The sequence below is a fragment of the Ursus americanus genome, chromosome 27 (assembly GCF_024610735.1).
Source record: "Ursus americanus isolate L20-20 chromosome 27, mUrsAme1.1.p, whole genome shotgun sequence".
Classification (NCBI taxonomy): Eukaryota; Metazoa; Chordata; class Mammalia; order Carnivora; family Ursidae; genus Ursus; species Ursus americanus.
The window spans coordinates 19,012,936-19,030,115 of record NC_142153.1 but is presented as its reverse complement, the minus strand read 5'-3'; the positions used below and the strand labels follow the sequence as shown (position 1 = coordinate 19,030,115).

At 45.0% G+C, this 17,180-nt stretch overlaps 2 long non-coding RNA genes and 1 other non-coding gene across 3 annotated transcripts in view; 1 reads left to right on the top strand and 2 right to left on the bottom strand.

Moving 5' to 3' along the window:
• Positions 1 to 13,124, top strand: part of LOC148107633 (uncharacterized) — a 13,736-nt gene extending 612 nt beyond the window's left edge. Inside the window, exons 2-3 of the long non-coding RNA XR_015721967.1 lie at positions 3,611 to 3,659; positions 12,989 to 13,124. This is a non-coding gene — a long non-coding RNA (uncharacterized LOC148107633). The remainder of the gene's footprint in view (positions 1 to 3,610; positions 3,660 to 12,988) is intronic.
• On the bottom strand, positions 11,719 to 17,180 carry LOC148107632 (uncharacterized). Its single transcript, XR_015721966.1, has 2 exons — positions 16,814 to 17,180; positions 11,719 to 11,939 (listed from the first exon to the last, which is right to left on the bottom strand). It is a non-coding gene; the product is annotated as an uncharacterized LOC148107632 (long non-coding RNA).
• On the bottom strand, positions 16,859 to 16,962 carry LOC123780450 (small nucleolar RNA U13). Its single transcript, XR_006776415.2, has one exon. It is a non-coding gene; the product is annotated as a small nucleolar RNA U13 (small nucleolar RNA).

Here is a 17,180-nt window from a genome sequence, read left to right as displayed (position 1 = left end):
AAGTGACAGCAGGGGGCCGGTAGGGAGGTGATACCAGAGCTGAGTCCTGAGGGGGTGACCCGGACGAAAGCACTCCAAGGGTTAACCAGCCTGGTGGGTGTTAAGAGAGTGCACACAAGTCCGTATGAAGTCCGAAAGGCTGGGGGTGAGACCGTTCCGTGTGGTCCGGGAGCCTGGGACTTGATAGGGGGAGAATCCTGAAGTTCCTTTAGATCAGGCTTTTAAAAGATCCGAGCACCGTTTGGAAGCTAAGCCAATGCTTTTCTTCTCTGTGCACAAAATATCAGAGGCAGCATGTGTAGCACTGCTCCCATTACTGAAGAATTTGCATCCTGAGTAAAGAAAGAGCGGGGGCACCGGTCAGTAGAACATGTGACTCTTGATTTCGGGGTTGTGAGTTCGAGCTCCACGTTGGGAATCGAGATTGCTTTTTTATTTTTATTTTTATTTTTTAGATTTTATTTATTTATTTGACAGAGAGAGACAGCCAGTGAGAGAGGTAACACAAGCAGGGGGAGTGGGAGAGGAAGAAGCAGGCTCCCAGCGGAGGAGCCTGATGCGGGGCTCAAACGCCGGGATCGCGCCCTGAGCCAAAGGCAGACGCTTAATGACTGAGCCACCAAGGCGCCCCTCGAGATTGCTTTAAAAAAAAAAATCAGGGATACCTGGGTGGCTCGGTTGTAATTCCAGGGTCATAATCCCAGGGTCCAGGGTCCTGGGATCGAGCCCCGCATTGGGCTCCCGGCTCAGTGAGGAGCCTGCTTCTCCCTCTGCCTGCCACTCCTGCTTGTGCGCTCTCTCTCACTATCTCTGTCTCTCTCTCAAATAAATAAAATCTTAAAAAAAAAAAAAAAGCAAAAACCAAAGAAAGAAACTGAAGGAAGCTGAGCGATAATCATATATACCAGGATCCTAACTGCAACGATCTGTGGTAAGCAAGCACCATTCCAACAATCAGAAGATAATGACCACTTACCCACCAAGTTCTTTTACAAAGTACATTTCGCTTTCTTCTCTGTGTAAATATCCCCTCTGAGTTTGGGATTAGGAAAAGAGTGTTGAGGAAAGCAAATAAATGGCTTACTCGTAATTACACCGATTATGCAGATCTAAGCTCAATGTTGGCTTTGTTGACCGATAGTAGCTTTGGAGGCAGACTGCCCTCCATGAAGATACTTAAAGCAGGAGGTGCTGTTGGCTCCTGGGCTGAGGCCATCAGGGCAGACAAGAACTCCAGGGCACTGTCAGCTGATTTGTGTGCTTACCATTAGCTAGGACCACGGATTTTTTTTTTTTTTTTAGCTCCACAATAGATGACTGCTTTTATTTTGTTTTTAAAGATTTTATTTGAGAGAGAGTGAGCAAGAGCGAGAGAGCACAAACCCAGGGAGAGGCAGAGGGGGAGGGAGAAGCAGGCTCCGCACTGAACAGGGAGCCCGATGCAGGGCTCAATCCCAGGACCCTGAGATCATGACCCGAGCCGAAGGCAGACGCTTAACCGACTGAGCCACCCAGGTGCCCCAGATTATTTCTTTTAAAGAATCTTCTGTGGATCCACCAGGTAGAAAATGGTTAATTGGAGTGGGAATGAGAAACTCAGAATTTGAAAGTCCGGGGCATTGATAGATTGGGACAATGGGTGCCCTGAAGAATGGCACCTTCCTGTTCCCCTTCTCTCCCATCAGGTCTTCCATTCCAACTCAAAGTCACTCATTGCCCATTGGGGCTCTTCTGCCTCCCCGGTTTTGCCATGCCCACCCAACACCAACAGCCTGTGTCTTCCATTCTTCCACCTTCTTCAATCTCTCTGGGTGTCAGCATAACCTGGATGCCCTTGACCGTATCACTCACTCACTACAAGTGAATCTTTCTGTCAAAGCCGTATGCACAGATTCAGAGCAACAGATGGGATCAAATTAGAGACAAGAAGGTCAAATGATGACCAGTCATGTGTGCTGATATGTAACCAATGCCATTCCTGGGGAGGAAATCAAGCTGCTTACCATGCCTCAGACCCCAGACCATCAACACCACTGGATTCCTACTGGTCCTACTTTTTAAGAAATCATGCCCGTTTAATTCTTCCTTTAATAAACTGACATACTGGGGCGCCTGGATGGCTCAGGTGGTTAAGCGTCTGCCTTCGGCTCAGGGCATGATCCCAGCGTCCTGGAATCGAGCCCCTCCTCGGGTTCCCTGCACAGGGGGAAGCCTGCTGCTCCCTCTCCCTCTGATGTTCCCCCTGCTTGTGCTTTCTCACTCTCTCTGTCATAAATAAATAAAACCTTAAAAAAAAAAAAACCTGACATACTATGTAGACAGGGGCGATATGACCAATGTCACCTTTGTGCTTTGAAGTGGCTTCTGCGTCTGTCCCTATATGACAGTCTCAACAATAAACCAGGGCATGTGCTCTGTAGAAGGGGAAATGTCCAGCACCACCAGCAGCACAAGGAGACATCTTTGGTGGCTGCTAGTGCGGTTCACAGTCTCTGTCACTTTCCACCACTGCTATACGTCAGCTCGTTTTCTTACCATCCTCTCTCCTCTCTTGTTCCTTTCTTCTCCGTCTTCCTTTTTTCTTCATCACAGTCTACCCTGTGACATTACTGAGAGCACCAAAGCTACCACAGAACCCTCCTGATGGGCCACGATTGTCATGAATCATTCAAAAGACAGCCCAGTTACTAAGGGTTTTTACCCAGATGATGGTGCGAGCTCCCCCGGGAGCCAGCTCTGGGTCTCCACGTGTTTGATATTTATATATGCTCATTAAGTCTCAGGAAGGTGGCTGATACCCTCCAAGACAGGAGAATCCATGATGACTTTAAAGGCACGATGCAATATGAGAGGGGCCAATAAATCCAAACCCAAGAGAAGGAAAACCCAGGTTTGCTTCAGTGGAGAGAAGCCGATTTGGAAGCACAGTGGTTGTCAAGTTGGGCAGAAGTTGAGAAAAATCCAAACATCCAAAATGCAACAGCATGGCTGTACTCAGCCAGGGAGTCAGCCTCTCTGCCTTCTTCAGTATTCGCCAAATCTCTGTTGGATAATTTGATTCCAATTTTTATGTCTGCGGAAAAACAGAGAGGCTATAAAAAGTCCTATGAGGGAGGAACTGGAGGATTTTAAATCTGGCTGGATAAAGACGAAGGGGCAAGCAACTTAGCGGTGGGCTTTGCTATTACATTGCCGGCATAAACCTCCATCACAAACTCAGTCACTCCAGAAATAGATTGCTTTCTTGCCTTCAAATTGCCTTTGACCCCGAGCTGCCAACCTTCTCCTCGTCTTTGTGTGCACACTATGTTTGCCTTCCTCCCCAAATTATTCATGAGCCTTAACAGTCTTAAGCAGCTCACTCCTCTCCCCCCATCCTCTGTACGTGCTATGAAACAACGGATCTGTCTGTTCTCTGGGCCCCAGAGACCCCACATCCCTCATCCCTGGTGTCCAGCCTGCAGTATGGGAAGCTTGCCGAGGTGCCGAGGGTCCAGCTCATCCAGGAACCCACACAGCTTCCTCTGCTCACACCCTCTCAGGCTGCTACCTGGGAGCTAAGGTGACCATCCGCACTCACCTTGGGACCCACCACCATTTTCCTTTTCAGGTTGGAGAAGTACAGAGCGAACTACCTGCATTCCACGATGAACATTCTGGTATTTGTTTTATCCCATACCTATCCATTTATCCATAATCAGTGTATTTTTCAATGCATTTGAAAGCCAACTTCAGATACTGAGACACTTCTTACATTAAATTTTACAGTTAGCTTCTCTCTTTGCAAGTGAACGGAGAATGACCAGAAATCTGCCTTGAATATGAAGATACGCACTTTCTGATAACTTGCTGATAAATTCTGAAGGGAAGCTCTGACGTCGGGGTGGTTTTAGAAATTACTCAGATAGGAAATCATCTTATATTTAAAATGAGGTGAGAAAGCTTTTTTCTCTGCCTCTGGTAACTTTTAACCTTGCTCCATTTTATGCTGGCATCGAGGAAAAAAGGAAGGGGGGGAGGGGAGAAATGCATCGAGAGTGTAGGACATCCTCCTCTCAGTGCACATATTACCATTTCTTGCGCAATTACCCATGGAATATTCTCATTTTGGACTTTTTCCACACCCTAAATTTAGCAAGCTGGAATTATCTTTTAAATACCACTTTAAGCAACCTTTTTGAAAAGAAGAATGCCAAAGAGGGGGAAATCTGCATTTCTCTGTGGTTAGAATGTAATGGCCTCAACTTAATTATTCTGCAAAGCTGCAGATTACTCCTTTATTATATGCTGCAGATATAGTAAAGACAGTAATCTAGCAAATTCATTACAAGTCTGAAGATTAGACATTTATCCATTCAGATTGAGAAACAGGCAACGCATTTACAAGTATCTCTACTGTATACGCTCTGGTAACGGCGCACATACAGGCAACGCATTTACAAGTATCTCTACTGTATACGCTCTGGTAACGGCGCACATACAGGCAACGCATTTACAAGTATCTCTACTGTATACGCCCTGGTAACGGCGCACATACAGGCAACGCATTTACAAGTATCTCTACTGTATACGCTCTGGTAACGGCGCACATACAGGCAACGCATTTACAAGTATCTCTACTGTATACGCTCTGGTAACGGCGCACACACTGAAATGAAAAGTTGCCTTAAATGTGTCAGGCAGGTTTCATTACTTAAGGGAATTCTATGTTTGAGTCTTTTTAGGTCTAAGAAAGTCTTTAAAAATGAGACCTGAGGACTTTTCCATTTGTTGATTTCTGAACTTTGAAACAGTAAAATCTTCATATAAAATCAGTTTTTCTCCAAGTGAGACATTGCTCTAGAATACAACAGAATTTCCTTTTTTCTTTTTTTAAAGATTTTATTTATTTATTCGACAGAGACAGAGACAGCCAGCGAGAGAGGGAACACAAGCAGGGGGAGTGGGAGAGGAAGAAGCAGGCTCCCAGCGGAGGAGCCTGATGCGGGGCTCGATCCCGCAACACCGGGATCACGCCCTGAGCTAAAGGCAGACGCTTAACGACTGCGCCACCCAGGCGCCCCACAACAGAATTTCCTTAAGTCAGGTTTACAAAGAGAAATATATGAAGCTAGCACAAATGTAGAGAGAAGTTTTGAATGGATGGTTTTCGTTCATAATTATTAGTTTTACGGGGGGGGGGGGGCTTAGTATTTGAGAAACAAAAGGTTTATAGTGATGAACTGTGGCTTTTTAGGCGATCAGGGGTACCTTCCTTGCTGCTCCTCATTATGAGGCTAATTTGTACAGTGGAATAAACAAAAAATGGGTTTTAAACCCAGCTCTGTCTCCAATTAGCTGGGAGACCTGGCCTGGTTCTGTTAAGTGAGGCCTCCCATTTCTCCTCTGTAAAATGGAGCTAATAGTAAGTGCCTCCACAGTGTGGTTAAGAAACCTCAGAAACCAATAATACATTATATGTTAATTAAATGAATTTAATTTTAAAAAATGAAAAAAAAAAGTACATAAAAGCACGTGTAATACAGACTCAAAGTCACATTCAAATATAAGCTATTTTTGTTTCTAAAGTAATAGGGACTTAGACCCGCAAATAAGAGGACTGAGTGACAAGTCTGCAAGAAATAAGAAAGCTTGTGTATTTCCCCCAACAGTCCGATAGTCCTTTATCAACTATACACGATGTCATAGGTGCTGCACTTTGCTTTCCTTCACTGGGCATGGCTGATATCCAGCAACTATGCCATCTGTAGAGAAGTCAGATATGGGTCATTGTACTTGGAGCCAAATACAGAGGAATACATACCTCGAACATTTTGAATTTATCAGTCAGCCAACGTATACGAACCGAGTGCCTGAGACGAGCCGGCCACCGTGCCGACCCACAGAGACCACAGTGGCCCCTGTTCCCAAGATGCGTGTGGTCTTACGAGAGACACGAAACGAACATCACGTATACAGGTGACGAACATCACGTATACAGGTGCCAAACACGATCAAGTATGCAGCACCCACCTGAATTAAACATGGGCTGGGTGTGAGTGCAGGCAGGAAAGGCCTTTCTGAGCAAGAGGCATTTAAGCAGAAACCAGAAGAACGACAAGAACTGAAGAAAGACCAGGCAGAAAAAGCATCTGTGAGCACATGGAGGCCAGACGGAGCCTGGGTGGTCGGGGAACCAATCTGGCGTGGTTGGAGCTCAGCAAGAGAAGCGAAGTGGGGGTATAAGACGAGACTGCAGGGACACTGGGGCACATCCTGTAGGGCCAAGTGGCCACAGTAAGGAGTTTGAATTTATGATAACAGGATTTAAGAAGAGAAGCGACATTATTTGAGTTAACTTTTTCATGGAGATGGGATGGTGGGCAAGCATGGGGGCAAGAGGCCAACTGGAAGGCTGCAGAGTGGCTCAGGTGAGGTGGGCTTGGACCGAGATGGTGGTAGTGGCAGCAAAGAAACACTAATGAATTCAGGATATAATTTTGGAGAAAAAAGTCAATAGAACTTGCTACCAGATGACATGCGGGGAGGAAGGGACCAGCAAGGATGACCGGTTTCTGGCTAAGTGGCTTGGTGGAGAGAAGGGTTACTCAATCGGAATGAGGTTATAGAAAGAGAAGCTTTGGAGGGGAAGATTCCGATTTCGTTTTAGAAATATTTAATTTACCCAAAGGCACAGCAAAGGAGAGGCTAGGTAGGAATCTGAAATGCACCGTTCCGAAGCCCAGCGGCACTCATGGGCGAGATGTCCCCAGCGGGGGTTGAACTTACAGATGGGATTGAAGGCCATGGGCAGCATGGGCTCCCCTGGGCGGGGGGAGAGGACTGGCAATGAGAAAGGGGTCCATGACACGTTCCAAAGCACCACCACCTTTCAAGACCAGGAGGAGGCAGAGGGTGTGGGAAAGGGGAAGGAGTGACAGAGGAGGAAAGAGAACCAGGAGAGGTAAGCTCTCCACAGGCTAGAGAAGAGAAGGCTTTCAAGAGAGAAAGATCAAGAGTCAAATGTTCCTTAGCAATCAAATAAGAGATGGAGGAAAGTGGCTGCTGACTTTGGCAATGAGAGCTACTGGTGGCCCAAGAGCAGTTTTGCTGGAGTGGGGGGCGGGGGTGGAGGCCGAGTTGCGTGTGTTGAAAAGTGAATGAGAAGAAAGAAGCCATTCCTGAAGAGCTGAGAAGAAACAAAAATAAATGAATCTACTAAACGTAGATCGAGTTGGTCACAGAGCCATAAACAAAAGAAACAAATTTTTCGGGGCACCTGGGTGGCTTAGGAGGTTAAGCGCCTGCCTTTGGCTCAGGTCATGATCCGATGCTCCTGGGGGGGCCCCTGGACCGGACCGAGTCCCCGTTGGGCTCCTTGCTCAGCAGGGAGTCTGCTTCTTCCTCTTCCTACCGCTCCCCCTGCTTGTGCTCTCTCTCTGTCAAATAAATAACTAAACAAAATCTTTAAAAAGATTTTTTTTTTAAATAAGAAAAAGTAAAAAATTTTTCAGGTGGCTAGACACGTAGCATTTGGTTGTAATTATTTACCAGTATATCCTAAAGATAAAAAAGAACAGCAAAGAAATCTTCAATTATGTTCAATAATCTTTAGTGATAACACTTCTATTTTAATACCTTTATGTGTATATTTAGGTTAAAGCAAAGAAGTAATTGTTAATGTTGTGAGAAGTGAAAGAGATGTTTCATACTTTAAAAGTATAAGCCTGATATCTTAATTTCAATTGGAAATATCAATATGAATCCATGATTTATTTTCATTTTCTAAAGAACACATATTTCTTAGATGTGTCTGTTGAGCCTGGAAACCTAAAATAAGGAAAAAAACCTCAGGAGCAATGGCATCCCACTCTTTCGATTATAGCCTTTAAATAGCATTTCCCCTTAGAAGGAGCCAGGGCTCTGGAATGGTTGATGCAGTCTTGCCATTCTAGAACGCAAGGAAGAAACCCAAGACTACTGGTCATGTCAGAAAGACACAGGAGCCAAGATGAAAAGACTCCCATTGGCCTCTAATATGTGTGTAGGGGAGGGAGAGGGTGGGGACAAGGGGTATATAGGAAATCTGTATCTTATGCTCAATTTTGGTGTGAACCTTAAACTGCTCTAAAAATTAGACTATCTTTTAAAAAAATATATTTTAAAAACTCCCTTTGGCCAGGAGCGCCTGGGAGCTCAGTCGGTTAAGGGTCCGACTCTTGATTTCCGCTCAGGTCATGATCTCAGGGCCATGAGATTGACCAGGGAGGAGCCCCTCTGTTCGGCTCCGTGCTCAGCAGGAAATCTGCTTCTCTCCCTCTCCCTCTGCCCCTCCCCTCACTCATACAAGTGCGCATGCCTATGGTTTTTCTCTCTAAAGTAAGTAAATAAATCTTAAAAAAAAAAAAAAAGGCCTCCCTTTGGCAAGAGATAGGACAATTAGAGTATGAAAAGAATAATGACAATGGAATGAATCTCATCGAATCTATAAAATTCCTTGAGATCATATGAAACTAACTAAACTAGGGCACTAAACTCATTCTAAAACCCGGTCAATAAAGGGGAAGAATCAAGCTGTTTCCCTGCTTTTCCCGTCCAAACTGTATTGAAATATCAGGGGAAAGACTGATGGGGAACTTTATAGCAGATCGCTCTCTCATCAGTAAAAGTGGGAAATCCCGAGCCTCTAGTGATACAATCAGAAGTACACAGCCCTGCCCCCAAGGCTGAGCCTGCCTTTAATCCGGCCTCTAGGTCTGACTATCTCTCTATAGGAAATGGGGGAGATAAAGGGGAAAATTCAAAGACAACAAGAAGAAGCCATCTGCCAAACCCAGAGTTGCAGTCCTTTCACAAGACAAATGGCCTGTTTCTTCAAGGGCATTTTCAAAAACAGAGGGGAGCTATTATAGTTTTCAAAACTCGAGAGACGGTAACCAGGAGCAAGCTTCCCGTGAGAAACGACATTCTAAGGGGACGATATAGGTGGGGAGTCAGGCAACATGTGCGGGTTTGTTACTTTGTTTTCCATTTGAAGACATTTCGCTGAGCAGAGAATCGGAGTCCTTGCTGCAGGGGGGCATGGTGTCGGGGAGAACATTCGAACAGTGGAATGGAGTCAGCCCTTTGGAGCACCACAGGGAAGGATTAGGGCACGGGAAGGGAATGCGGTTGGAATGAGGTCCTCAAAGAGACACAGTGAGCAAGAGCCCAGTCCCTGCGGAAGGACCAGTCCCTGGGTAAGATGTGTTTAGACTAATACACTAATAAAAAACACGTGTAGAAATATGACGCTGACGGCACCGATCTGAAAAAGAAGGTAAGCGAACCTAGACCTTTAGGAGGGAGAAAGATACACGGGACATGCAGTGGGTATTTTCTAGCACAGTGAAAGCTGACTTGTTGAGTCAATTTTCAACATGCCTCTGACTTTCCCTACTCTGGTGGATAGTCTATGTTTACAAGATTCTTTTGTTTATAGCTCTCTTTGCTACGCTGTTTCAAAGAATTCTGGCTCATTAAAAGCCATTTGGTGCTTACCCTACAAATCCTATGAACATGGGAGCCTTCCAAATAATTAGTATACTCTCTTCACCCAGACCAGCCTTCATTCTGTTCAAACCTCTGTAGCCTCCCAGGCAAAAAGATATAGTGGTAACCTCATTCTCCATAGGCCTTCAGGGGTTGTAAATATTGGACTCTCGTTTTTTCCATTTGGCCCGTCATCAGAAAAGTGGCTTTGCCGCAAGCCGTAATTACCTTCCAGTGAGTTCCCAATCCTATTATTAACCACGCCGAGACCACGTGAACCCTGAAAGACGGAGCTGCAAACGCTGTCCTGCTCTGCACACATCAGTTTTGACTCTTCGGAGAAAGAAAGGGAGCAAACTCTGGGTTTTGGTTTTTTGTTTTACTTTCTCTCATTTTTGTTTCTCCTGATGAGAAAGTCTTCACCACATACCGTTGGTCGTATGGTCTTGGAAACCCTGAGAGATACAGCTAAAGGTTTAGCCACCAAATCTTTGGAATTTATTGCATTCTTCCATTTCTCCTTAAGGGAAATAGTTAAAAATTTAATCTCTTTGTCCATAACCACATTCATACATAATTTTACGTGGGTGCACACGGTGGCCTCTGTGCTTTGTGAAAAGGTGTGGCCAGGCTTTCCTTTCTGTGTGTTTGTTGTGCTAAAACTCCAGCAGCTTCCTCTCTTCCTCCTTTTCCGCACCTGAGCGCCCAGGGCCATCTATGCTGAGAAGCTGGGAGATACGCTCCAGTGTTTCCTCCTGGCTCAGGTATTCTTCGACCCATACCTAGGCATGTATCTACTTAGAAAGGCATGCGTTTTTTTAAAGCACTGTCTTATAAACAGGCAGTCACGGCATCTCTTGCATCCCATGTCCACCATTGCACAATACCTTGTGGGGACCCCCCTAGTCCCCTGGTTTAGCTCCACTTCATTCTCTTTGTGAATGGCGAGAGAAGGTGTGAAGGTGCTCCCGGTGAGCCTTTGCTTTGCGTTCAGGTTTTTGCCCTATGAAACCACACAATGAACCTACTTGTTTCTCCTTGTGGCCTTGAAGAACCCATAGCCTTGCGTACGGTCATCTGTATTTGATAGTCTCAGGAACACAGCTGCCAAGGAATTCATTTCTTCTTTGAAGAGATGTTGCCAGATTGCTTTGCAAAAACTGGAGGGAGAGGAAGGGAGAGTTAAGGAGAGGACGCGAATGTGGCTAAAAGGCTTACTCTGTGAATTTCCATTGTGCGGATTGAATGAAGGGCCAGGTGCCATATAATGACCAATCCAGTGATATTATTAGTTCTGAAGACGGTAGGCTCCCCAGGTGACCATCGGGGCCTCTGTGGAGGGTGGCCATTCACGAGGTGTGCAGCGAAAGGGACCCTCCGCTTTTAATTGTGGACCTGGGGGTTTAGGAAGGAAGGTCAGAGCCATGAAGCACACAGGCTTTGGGGGTCAAACGGACCTCACCTCAAGTCCTCACTTGACCCCTTTCCAGTGTGGCATCTTGGGCAAGTGACCCAACTTCTTAGCTTCAGGAGCCTCCTCTGCAGAATGGAGAGAGTGCTGCTAGGCTCAGAGGGTGGCTGTGAGGACAAGCGTCTGGAAGGCGCTGAGCAGAGCGTCTGACACTCGGGATAGGGGACATCGTGTCTCAAAGGCCTTCATTACGGCTCTTCCCTGCAGCCCCCTCTTGGTGCACACGCCAGCAGGTGAGAGCCGCTGAAGCAGGGATGTGTCAGATTCATCTGGGCATCTTTACATATCCAGGGAGTATTTTAAAGTGAATCCCAGACATCATCTCATGTGGACTGTTAATACTTGTTGTGTCCTTCTCATAGCAGCTCGCAAAGTGGGATCTGGAGACCCCTGAGGGTTTTGAGCTGAGGAGGTCCGCCAGCTGAAAACTACCATTATAATAATACTAACACTGTCTTTTTCCTTCTCATCCACTCACGGACGTGCAGTGGCGTTTTCAGTCGCAGACTGAAAGCAGCAGCAGATCTGAGAATCCAGCTGTCTCGAACTAAACTGATAAGACCGAGTTGCAAAATTTTACAAATCTGTTTACAAAAATGTAAGACAATGCCACTCTGGGTTTGTTTGTTTGTTTTGTCTTGGACTATGTGCTTATTTTCATAAAAATAAATTTGAAAACAGGTTTATTTAAACATGTATATTTATGTTATTGCTGTTTTAAAAGAATCAAATGGATATTTTATTTTTAAAAAGATTTTATTTATTTATTTTGAGAGAGGGAGAGCGCGTGAGAGAAAGAGAGCCCGAGCAGAGGGGAGGGGCAGAGGGACAGGGAAAGGACGACTTCCCACTGAGCGCAGAGCCTGTTGAGGGCTTGATGTGGGCAACTTCATCCCAGGACCCTGGGATCATGACCGAGCCGAAGGCAGATGTTTAACCGGCTGAGCCAACCAGGCGCCTAGGAAAAAAAAATTTATTTCACATAAAGAAAAGCTCTTGGGGGTCCCCAATACATTTTTACTATTTTATTTGAGATTTAATTCACATAACCAAAGGATTCACCTTTTTAAAGTATATAATTCAGTAGGTTTTAGTATTTTTACAAGGTTGGGCAACCGGCACCACTAGCTAACTCCAGAACATTCTTATCACCCTAAAAAAGAAACTCCATATCCTTTACCCGTTAGTCTCAATTCTTCCCCCTCCGCATCCTCTTTCTGACCCCGACTTGTTTCTTCTGAACATTTGATATACATGGAATCTTTTCACTTAGCATAATGTCATTAGGATTCATCCACATTGTAGCAGGGGCCAGAACCCCCTCACTTTTTGTACCTAATATTCCACTGCATGTATATGCCACATGTTGTTTATTCGTTCATCAGTTTATGGACTTTGGGCTTGTTTCTGCTTTTGGCTATTATGAATAACGCTACTAAGAACATTTGTGTCCAAGTTTTTGTATGGATACATGTTTTTAATTCTCTTGGCTCCATACCTAGGACCAGAATTGCTGAGTCTAACTCTGTGTTACTCTATGCTTAACTTTTTGAGAAACTGTCAAACAGTTTTCCACAGCAGCTGCACCATTTTACATTTCAACCAACAAGGTATAGGCATTCCAATTCTCCATAGCTTTTCCAAAATTTGTTATTTTCAGCATTCTTGATGCTAGACATCCTTGGGAGTATGACTCAGTAATTTTTAGAAGTGTAAAGAATTTTGAGACTAAAAGTTTTGAGAATTGCTTTTCTGCCATAGAGCTTATAAAAATAAATATAATAACATTGTCGATCTAAAGAGTAACAATAATTCCACACAATTGTGCAACACCAGGGTGATCAAGTTGTCCTGGACAGACCCAATTTACACCTTTTTACCCTTTAACCTTCTCTCAATTGCCTTCTGTACGTCTTTTTCCAATGTATTGAGAATAAGATCCGACACTGCATATAGTTGAGATGTCTTTATTTATTTATTAAAATATTTTATTTATTTATTTGACAGAGAGAGAGAGACAGCCAGCGAGAGAGGGAACACAGGTAGGGGGAGTGGGAGAGGAAGAAGCAGGCTCCCAGCAGAGGAGCCTGATGTGGGGCTTGATTCCAGAACGCCAGGATCACGCCCTGAGCCGAAGGCAGACGCTTAACGACTGAGCCACGCAGGCGCCCCGGTTGAGATGTCTTTAAAAACTTTTAATCTCTATCAGTTCTCCTTCTACTCCATTTCTTTCATGTTCGTCATCGACTGAAGAAACTGGGTAATTTGTGGAACTGCTCACATCCTGATTCGGCTGATTAAACCATTGTAGTCTCTTTTCATCTGTTTCTTTGTCCTCCATGTTTCTTGCCATTTGGTAGTTAGATCTTGAAGTTCGATTACATGAAGGTTCAATGTTTGTGCAAGAATATTTCGTAGATGCTGTGTACTTCCTATTGCATTGCAACAGGAGGCATGTGGTATCTGTCTGTCTCACTCAGTGATGTTAAGATAAATCAGTGGGTTCAGGGTTTTTAACTTGATTCAGCCATTGTAAGTTTCCCACCAACATACTTTTTAAATTTTTATTTTTAAGTAATCTCTATGCCCAACATGGGGCTTGAACTCACCACCCTGAGATCAAGAGTCCCATGCTCTACCCACTCACTGAGCCAGCCACCTCATATTTTTATTAGCATGGCTGTTGCTGCCTTGTCCCAGTGTTTCTTTATGAGTTGTGAAGAGTGACTCTCTAATTCCAACTGTTCTGTTGCATTTATTTTTCTTACAAACTATTTGGTTACCCTGAAATGATAGCAGAATAAATGCTTGATTTTTTTCCCCTCTTATTTACCAATTTTCCAAACAAATAGCTCCTTAGATGATACAAGAGTAAACAATGAGGGATTTTAAAATATATTATTATGCATTCATGGATTTGTATACATTTGATATGTTTCAATCAATCAGTCATTATTCTTTCTTCAGCCCAAACTGTTCCATCTTTAGCCAAAGGGTGCCCCTGTTATCTTTGTTCTTGGGCTCTTTTGACATAACCTTAGTAGTATTTGATAGCTACCTTACTTTCTGGCATAACAAAATGCCACAGGCTCATCTTACACAATCCCTGCCCCAGTTCTGAAATCAGTCATCAACTAAAGGGGTCTTTGTTTGTCTTAGTGGGCAATGGCATTCAGACGACCAGTTTGGACACTAGGGCTGTTCATAGCCAATGGATTGCCATTGCTGCTTGGCCTTTTCAGTGGACACAGCTAACATATATGTATTTTGTAGAAAGAGAAAAATTAATCATGACTCACATTGCCATTGCTGATTCAAATTTTCCATTATACAACTTATCCCTAATATCATTGATTTGAGACTTGTATCTCTTCGTCTTTCACTGAAGACCTTGGTATCTAACGATATCAGTTCAATGACTTATTTACTATTTTACTTACACATATATGTACAATACAAATACATGCAGTAGCAGCTAAACAACAATACCAGCATTATTACTAATAAATACTATTATTAAGTGCAGTTTGATTTCTTTGCCATTCTTTTTTTCCTGAGGATGTGTCATGCTAGGGATATGTAGTCAAAATAATGAATTCTAAAGTCAGTTACTTATTTTTCCAGGTAGTTATGTCAGTAACTCCTGATAACACTTTGATTAGTGACTTTTTTTTCCTTTGGGAAAATGATTTGTTATTTTCTTTAAAAAAAAAAATAACCATGTACACCATTTACATGATTCCAAAGTCAAACTATAAAACACAGTATATGAAAATAAGCCTAGCTTCCACTCCCATTCCCTTCACTCTTTTTTTCCTATATGTAACCATTCTTATTAGTTTGTGATTTACACCTCCATTGCCTCTTCTTAAAAATGTAAGCAAATGCACGCATCTTTCTTAGAAGGAAGGCAACGTATATGTGGTCCCAGCCTTGCTTTTTTCACTTAATGTATCCTGGAGTTCTGTGGCCTTCCACAGAGATGGGCTTCATTCTTTTGTAAAGCTGCACAGAACTGCATTGTGTGGCTGTTCCGTGGTTTATTCAGCCGTTCTTCTGTGGGTAGACTTGTGGGTTCAACAAACATTTATTGCGTGGCTAAATCGTGCCAGGCACTGGGGATAAAGACATGGTCTCTGGCCTCAGGAAACTCAGAGTGAAGAGGGGGAGACGCCTGCAACACAAGCAATTTGCTCACAAGGGAGTGAGATCTTGGATCCACTTAGCACAAAGAGTGCGTGGAACAGGGCAGACAGGCTCACACACAGGAGGGACACAATGACACTCTGTTGGTTGGCATCTTCCTCCCACGCCGACCTTAATATGGGAGAATCCCCATGGCAGGAACTTTTTTTTTTTTTAAATCAATGTTTGAAATTACTTAGAAAATCATGAGTGCCACCAATTGGTCAGAGAAGGCAAGGCCAAATGAAAGAGGCAGAGAGGAAGGGTCCTAACCCCAAAATTCCCTTAAAAGAGGAAACGTAAATACATAATCTGTGGTTTAACAATTAACGCCGGTATTTAACACTCACTGGAGACCAATCTAAGCCGTTGACACATATTTAACTCCTTTATTTTAAATAACAATCCTAAGAAGTGGGGACTATGATTCCTCACATTTTACGGTTAAACAAATAACGGCACAGACAGGTTACTGAACTCTCCCCCAAAGGCACATAGCGAGCGAAGGGAGCGAAAGGAAGAAGGGAGCAAGGAAGACAGCTCACACAGGATACTCGCAAGCAGTACCCTCTCCCCCAGATGGGACAAAAGCACAGTGTCTTTGCGGACCATAATCACCCCTGGGGAGGAGAAAGTACGGTTGAGACCTCCCTCTCCACACACATCCTCCCTTCCCAAGAATGGAAAAACCCTGCAGGGCTTTCTCCGGACTCGAGGGGCGCAGGAATCCCAAGGCCAGTAGTTGAGCTGCTGGAAGCGCGCCGGAGGCCCAGCCGGCCCACGCCGCAGCACGGATTTGAGCAGCGTCCGCGAGCTGCGGAGTTGCCCGCGGAGGGTCCCCCTCCGAGCAGCCCCCGATCCGGCTCTCCAACCCCTCCATACCCTCCAGGTGTGCGCCGCCCATTTCTCCGCGCTCCCGCTCACGCCTTGGCAGCAATGAAGTCCGCTTCCCCGGGCTCCTACGACAAGGGGGAAGCTACATGCAGTCACCGACAAACTCCCAGGGGGAGTCACTACCCTCCAATGGAGTACCCCAGGTCAACTGCACACAATTCTACACTCAGGAAACCCGCAGCGAGGGGACAAGTAGTGCTGACGTAGCATGACACGGGCAAGAACAAAGGGTCGCACCGGGCAGTGGCTCTGAGGAGCCCCGCTCCGCCTCATCTTGTCTCTAACCGAAGGCAGGTGTTTGTGGGCCCCCCACCTTGAACCTGCCGATCCCCTCCGCCCACTGATTCGGGACTTGCTCCCTGCGTCGCCTACCGCCCAAACCCAGTACTGCACAAGCCTGCAGCCCAGCGCCGCGCGCTCACGCCCGCTAGCCCGCCGGGAGCGCGACTGCGCCGCTCTGGCCACCTCTCCTTCGCGGTGGCCGCGCTTCTGGAGAGGGGGTCAGTTCCCCACGCCAACTCTTCGCCCAACACTAGCCTACCATTCGACTTCCAGCAGCCTACGGACACCCACTTTAAAAAGCCGGCTTCCAAACAAAAAGCTACACCCAGTACCAGACCCCGAAACGCGAAAGCTAGCGATCACAATTAGACTGGTGGGAAAAGTTGCTCCAACAACCTGCAGACACATCTCGGCCTAGAAATAACGGAAACCGTAACTTTCACCTTGAGAAACAGTGACAAAAATCCCTACCTTTTCTCAGGAGAGTTGAAAGATAAAAAGGATCCTCCAAGTTCACGTCAGACGGGTAATGTGCCCAGGTCGTAACAAGGTTTGAGGGAGGCACATGTCACACAACAGCGTGAACACCCAATCATCACGCTCATGAACTACAAAAGGATCGTTTGTTTATTACTTATGAAGAACTCCCGAGTATGTCCCACCGACTTTTTAGAAAGGGTGACAGACTACGTGCTTATATATTCAGTCACAACAGTAAAATCTTGTATACTTTTAAAATACCTTCGATATTTTTCTTTTGTTTCTACCTTAATAAATGAAAACAAAAACAAAATTGGCGAGCGGGTATATCTATGCAAATTTCTCGCCCAAACTCCAC